This window comes from Gallinula chloropus (assembly GCF_964237585.1).
Source record: "Gallinula chloropus genome assembly, chromosome: 14".
NCBI classification, from domain to species: domain Eukaryota; kingdom Metazoa; phylum Chordata; class Aves; order Gruiformes; family Rallidae; genus Gallinula; species Gallinula chloropus.
The window spans coordinates 2,017,362-2,024,438 of NC_140099.1; positions in this window are offsets into that span (position 1 = coordinate 2,017,362).

The window sequence follows — 7,077 nt, forward strand, 5'->3', positions numbered from 1 at the left end:
GTGCTGTACAGCTCACCACCTGGAACCGGTGCTCAGCTTCTTCCTGAGCCACACAGTCTCTGGGCCAAGCCTCAGTTACATGCAGAACACGACACCATATGATTTGGAATATCCCTTTGGCCAGTTTGGGGGCAGCTGTCCTGGCCATTTCCCCTCCCAGCTTCTTGGCAGCCCCACCTTCTTGTTGGCAAGCCAGTCAAGAAGCTGAAAAGACCTTGACTGCTTGGCAACAACTAACAACATGGTGTGTTACCAACATGATCCTTGCCCTAAATCCAAAACACAGGACTATACCTGCTCCCAAGAAGAAATGAACTCCCTGCCAAAACCAGGACAGCGTTCTTGTTCAGTGGGGTTCTATAGCCCAGGTCTGTACCAGTTGGTTGGTGGCTTTTTTTCCACTTTAGAAAAAAATATAAAGAGAAGGTATTAATTGACTTCTGGAAGAACCTATGTAATCTGTGAAAAGGATGAACTCTCAATGAATTTTCTCTTCTGTAGTTGAGCGTACTCTTCAGATTTGCCTTACTATTTTTTTTTAAAGTATTTGGTTTGAATTATGGGGGGTTTTTTGCTAATTACTGTATGTTTAAAAACAAACCCAACAAAAACCCTACCTCCAGTAACATTTGGAAGAGAGCCCTGTGCAGGAAAACTGGATTTAAAGGAAAGCCTGATTTTGCACCGACCAATTGGACGTGGTGATGGGCATTTCTTACCATGTACAAATGATGAGTTGTATTTGAAAATAAAGAAATTTTGGGGTTTTTTAATGGAAATTGGCCCTTCTGAGTTTTCTGCTTGTAGACACTATTTGTGCTTTTGAAGGGGGTTTGTTCCCCTCAGTGAAGAAAACTCCTCTTTAAAATGGGGCTGGAGTCACAGAGCATGGTGAAGCTCAGCACAAAGCCTCTACGTCGCTGCTTTTATCCACATTATCCTGATCCCTCAGGTTTGCCAGTTTTTCTGGGCAGCTTTTCAGGAGGTTTTGTTCATAGTAATGTTAAATCAATCAAACCTGATTTCTCTCAACCATCTTCCAGGGGTCTGGGATGTAGTGATGGCTTAGTGAACGGAGGAGACCGAGCGGGAGGTTTCGTACCTCGGGAGCTGCTGTCGGACTCGTATCACAAACTGCAGCCCAGGCTCTCTTCTGTGTCTGCTGATGTTTAAAAACCAAAAAGCCAGACAGGCAAGTTTTCCACAGGTTAATATTTAAGCTGTGGGTGTCTTCAGATTCACAAGCCAACTTTAGAAGTTATCCCGGATCGCTTTTGCTGAAGGGGCAGCCAACACCACGGCTCCTGAGCAAACTTCAAATACAATTGCGTTTGTTTATGGTAAGAAGTCACTGTCACCATGCCCTGTGTGACAAGTACCGAGCAAAATAGGCACATGTGTCTCCTGACAGGGCCCATTGCCTGGGAGGTTCAGATAACTGCTGCTGTGTAGCACACAGGTCGCTGCGGAAGAGACCGAAGCTCTTTGTGTTGGGTGTGTACTAAAGGAAACAGATTCGTTCTCTTCTTGCTTGAGTTACCCAGTGGGAAGCTCTGAATTTGCAGAGAGGTGAATATAGGTTTTCAAAAGAAATCTAGCAATGAGAAGTTGGTTTTTTCTCCTGTCTGTTGCTAAAACACAGGCCTTTCCCTCCCCCCTCTCCTTTTGCATTGACAAATCGACCGGAGGAGTTGATGGCTTTTACGTTTCACTTTGCCCCGCAGTCTCCTGGCTGACCTGTCATTATATTGGTGTTTGGGTTTGGGGCTTGTTTGTTTGTTTGTTTGTTTTTTAAAGAAATGATCAGGTTCATTACCTTCAAGAGAAGGCCTCATCATCTAATTGGCATGGCAGAGTACGTCACAGACTCTTTTTATTCAGGGCACTGCAAGACATTGCTAGAACCGAGTGCTACGTGAAACAAACGTCACCACCAATGCTGGAGTTCAGGTATCAGGTGGGCATCCATGAGAATATCAAGTGTATCTCAAAATACTGGACTGCTGTTTTGAGTGGATTATGTTCTTCTGTCCCTTTATCTTTTTTTTTTTTTTTTTGATGAGAACAAAAACAGTGGGGTTATGAAATGTACAAGCTGTCTAAATACAATGCAGTCAAATAAATGGTTAAGTTGTTTATTTCCTTTTGAATGGAAACGTCCTGCTGCTTGTTTTGCTTTCCCTACGGACTAGGAGTGCCTGTGCTTGCTCTCAAGAGAGGAATGGCTGGAAAAACGTACAGGAGAATTGTTTATTGCTAGTAGATCTTAATTTCCACACCTCTCTTAGAAGCATCTTGGGTATTTGGATGAACTCGTCCAAGAATATGTTCTTAGTTCCACAGATGAGCTCAAAGGGGTCTATTTTTTCACGTGTACTAGGTTAGGACTAATGGATACCTCCTGGATGTTCCTGGGGGAGAAGAGCTGAGAGGTATAAAAGTGTACGATGCAAACCTATGGATTCTGGACATCCTTTGTGCTTTATTCCCTCTACAATGATGTTTAGGGACCTAAAACTTCCTAAGAATTTCCCAGCAAGCATGTGTGTGTGGCCGTGTGCTTGTGAAGAGGTGTGGAAATGACTGAGTTGTAACCAACCTCTGCTAGAACTTGCTGCTTGCCTGACAGCAGCTCCAAGCTTTTTATTCTTCCACCTTCTTTTCTGCTTCCTTACAGCAAGGCTAGCCAATTGCTAGAGTTTGTTATGAATTGGGGCTTCATGGACATTTCACCACCTCTTTTTGTCCCAACATTAGGAACTGTGGTACGGAACCAGAAATCTCTTCCCAACTTCAGGAACTGGATGCTGAGCGTTGCATGTCCCTGGCCATAAACCAGGAATGAACAGCCCTGATGGTTTGGTTTTTCACTCTTCCAGTTCCTCCAAGTGCTGAATTCTGGGCCAGATAAGGGTTAATGTATTTTTCCTTGCCTTGCATGGCAATGTGTATTTATAGCCCTAGTGTATCTCGTTAGTGTGTGTAGGCTAAAATAGATTTGGAGAGGCCTGGTGTTTCTCTTAATGGGAAATTTTAAGAAGTCTTTTTCTCAGAGATAGTCCAGACTGGCCAAGACTGCTTAGGAGATGTGTCCAGGAATGAGCATTTTATGTCTTGCCCACCAATGCACACTTTAAAACTGGATGATTTCTTGAAGTGTGCAGTGCAGAGGGATCCTGAGCTGTGACTCGTGCAGGGAAAAGAGTTCTGCAGGTCCACAGAAATGTTTTCAGTGAAGAAGCTGGGGATTTTCTCCTCCTATTGCTATCCAACTCCCTGTAGGAAAGATGGGTCTGTGGCAACTTTTGATCATTGATCTTCTTTGTAAGGTTCAAGGGTAAGGTAAAAAAAAGAGAGTGAAATTCAAGAGAGTTCAAGGTATTGCTGCTCTTAACTTGATGTACTCCACAGGAGGTCAGTCCTCCTTCGAAGAAGTCTGTGTGAGGCCTCTTCAAAGGGAATCGTGGGTACCTGTGGTGTCTGGATTGGAGGAGACTGAATGAATACATGTAAAGAGGCAGGAGTGGAGAGATGCTAAGTAGACAAACATATGAGGCTCAGGAAGCTGCCAGAGCTGAAAAGCCTCAAGAGATGGGAGACCACTGGGTGAAGCATCACCCACTATGTGTATCTGCTCCATTCCTCCTCTTCTGAGACGTCCCTGTGGCAACTGCTTCTGTTTTATGGCCAGAACTGGACTGGATGTAACTTGGTCTGAGCCAGGGTGCCTGTGTAGGACACTGCTTTCCAGGGACAGCTTTCTGTCTGCAGGCATTGCAGGCTGAGAAGGGTCTTGGTTTTGTAGACCTTTAGTCCAGGGCTCTGTAGGACAGGGGGTTCCTCTGCTCTAAGACTGTGCCAGAAAAGCTGCCCTGGGGATAATGGGAGTTTTCTATGTTTTCCCTACCAGGCCAGGGGTGTTTCCTCCTGTGCAGTCAGAGATGACTGTGATACCCTGTTACAGCTGAGAAATGCTTTCTGACCTTGCACTTGTCTAAACTGTGCCTTTTAAAATGATGATCCATTCTTGCACCTTGCCTGGTAGTGCAACTGCCCAGGAGCAATTGTTTTCTTCCTTCACTGAACATCTGTTACCATTTAGAAGATGCATCTAAACCAAAGAACCATCCCCTGTCTCACTGCCAGCAATTCCTTATTGATCTTTCGTTGGTGGCACAAGGTGGGAAAAGGTCAGATCCAGTCTGTGATTTCCCCTCTGCCAAAGCCTGAGGGTGGGTTGCTGTGTGCTTTTCTTGTATGGATTTGTATTGCCCATAGGCTGTAGGTGGAGTATTCCATGATTTTCATAGAATCATGGAATTACAGAGTGGGTGAGGTTGGAAGGGACCTTTAAAGCCCATCTAGTCCCACCCCTGCAGTGAGCAGGGACATCTTCACTAGATCAGGTCACTCAGAGCCCCATCAAGCCTGACCTTGGATGTCTCCAGGGATGGGGCCTCCACCACCTCTCTGGGCAACCTGTGCCAGTGACCCACCACCCTCAGAGGGAAAAACTTTTTCCTAATACTCAACTTAAATCTCCCAGTTTAAAACCATCCCACCTCGTCCTATCACTCCATGCCCTCAGGAACAGTTCTTCCCCAGCTTCCTACAGGCACCTTTCAGGGACTGAAAAGCCTCTATAAGGTCACCCTGGAGCCTTCTCTTCTCCAGGCTGAACCAGCCCAACTCTCTCAGCCTGGCTCCACAGGTGCTCCAGCCCTGGGATCATTTTCGTGGCCTCCTCTGGACATGCTCCAGCAGGTCCCTGCCCTTGTGCTGAGGGCTCCAGAGCTGGACACAGCACTGCAGGTGAGGTGTCCCCAGAGCAGAGCAGAGGGGCAGAATCCCCTCTCTCAATCAGCTGGTCATGCTCCTTGTGATGCTTTGGCTCAGGGGGTTGGACTTGATGATCTCTGGAGGTCCCTTCCAACCCCTACAGCTCTGATTCTGTCTGTAATAAGCCAGAAGCAAAAGAAGAGGCTGCAGCAGGGTTAAAACACCACAAGGAAGGCTGAAAAAGTAGGTGACCTTAAGAAACCTTTATGCAAAGCTAAAGTTACCACCAGTATTACAAAGCAGGGGGACCAAAAACTATCAGCTGGTGCACCCCTCCTCCCAGATAGACCCGTGAAAATACACGTCCTGCCCGTGTGGATGAGCTCCCTTCCCTGAGTAATCCAGAGCAGACAACTAATTGAGTAGTCCCGTTGCTACAGCTCCCTCCCAGGGGTGGCTGCACTGGAAAAGGCTCCTAGGCTGGCTCAAAATTACCCTTTAATATCGGAGAGAACAAACAAATGTGCCCTCCGAGTTGGGTGCCCCTGATGAAAGTGGTTGATGTGCTGCTTCTGAAGTGCTCTAAGTGTGCTTCAGCCTCATTGACTCGGAGCAGAAGGATTTGCTGGAGGAGGTAATTACATGGAGAAGAAAACCAGCTGCTCTCCAGCCAAATTAAGGATGTCCTCCTTCCCTGCCTGCCTTCTCCACGCAGCGGTGTGCTCACCTGAGGCTCCTCCAGCTTTCCAGGGAATAAAGGGCAGGTTCAGGTGATAAAATTCACTGGAAAATGTTCCTTTTATTTCTTTTTTCCTCCCCATTTTTTCACACAGGTGACTTTACCCTGCAGCGTTTTGCTTTCCTGAAGTCTGCTTGGACAGAATGTGGTTTCACAGCCCTACACCCCAGTTTGCTGGGGACCAGTGAGCTGGGCTGCCTGGAAATGTAAACAGCCTGGAAAAAGTAAATAAATCAGGAAGGATTTCAAGCCACACATGGCAGTCAGAGTCTTTTTTTCTGCAAATAGCAGAGGTTTTTATCTCGCTATCTCAAAGTGACATTCAAAAAAATTGCCCTCTTGGGGCTGGATGAGAAGTTCTTCATTACCCAGAACGGGGCTGGGTATGATTAAAAAGAGCAAGTCTTCTCCTTGGGGTTGGGGTTGGGGGTTTTTTTGGTTTATTAAAGTGAAAATTGAAAAGCTGGAAATCTCGGGGCTGCTGCTGAAGCAGCGATTGCTCAGGCAGTTTCATATATAAGCTGACAAATGGAGTTTGTAGAAGGCACCTACGGAGAGAGTGGTGAGGGGCTGGAACAGGCTGCCCAGAGAGGGGGTGGGTGCCCCATCCCTGGGGGTGTTCAAGGCCAGGTTGGATGGGGCCCTGGGCAACCTTGTGTAGCTCCAGGCCTGGAGGTTGGTGTCCCTGCCTGTGGCAGGGGGTTGGAGCTCTGTGATCCTTGGGGTCCCTCCTAACCCAGACCAGTCTGGGATTCTATTAAATCCACCAAAAATACATTTGTTGAAACATGAAACTTTGATGTTTTGGTGCTGTCTGTGTAGAAAGAGCTTTTCTCTCTCTCAGCAGGAATTCTGTAGGTCTTTGTTCTGCAGTAAACTCTGTGTTCCTGGAAAGTCCCTTGGAAGAAGCACACTCTGAAAACTTTACCAGCATCAAAATCCCAGGAATGTTTTAAAACCTACAGAAAGAGCCCTTCTTCTTTCGCAGATCCTGGAAGTGATTTCTGTGTTGGGGATTGCTTGGGCTTTTTTTTTTGCTCACCAGCTAAAGAGCTCCAAGCATGGAAATAAAAAAAAATAAATAAATCAAAGGGTTGGAAAAACATCTTAAAAATATCTTTTTAAAGATGCTTTGCCAGCTTCATCTCTCCTCTACTCCTGGTTGAGCTCCACAGGCTTTTATTTTTCAGCCTGTTCCAGCATCGGAAGAGCACGTTACTGTGAGGTGAGTTTTCTTTGGTAAATAGTTTCCAGGGAGATTTAAACTTTTTTAAAATTTAAATATCAATATCCTCGAAATTCAAAGAATTTTTTTTTGAGGTTTATTTCGCTTGTACCCAGCCCCCAGAACTATTTCTGTCACGGTGCACCAGGAACGCAGCAGTATTGCTGTGGCTGGTTTACACCATGTTGCTTCCAAAGCCCATCCTGGTGTCTTGGGGTGCTTTTGGAAGCTCTCCCTGATGCTGTGTGGGGACTGAACTCCTACAGATGGGGCAGAGAGGGCCCACCCCACCTCATCTGCAAGCAAAGAGTTGTGTGCTCACCCACACACCACA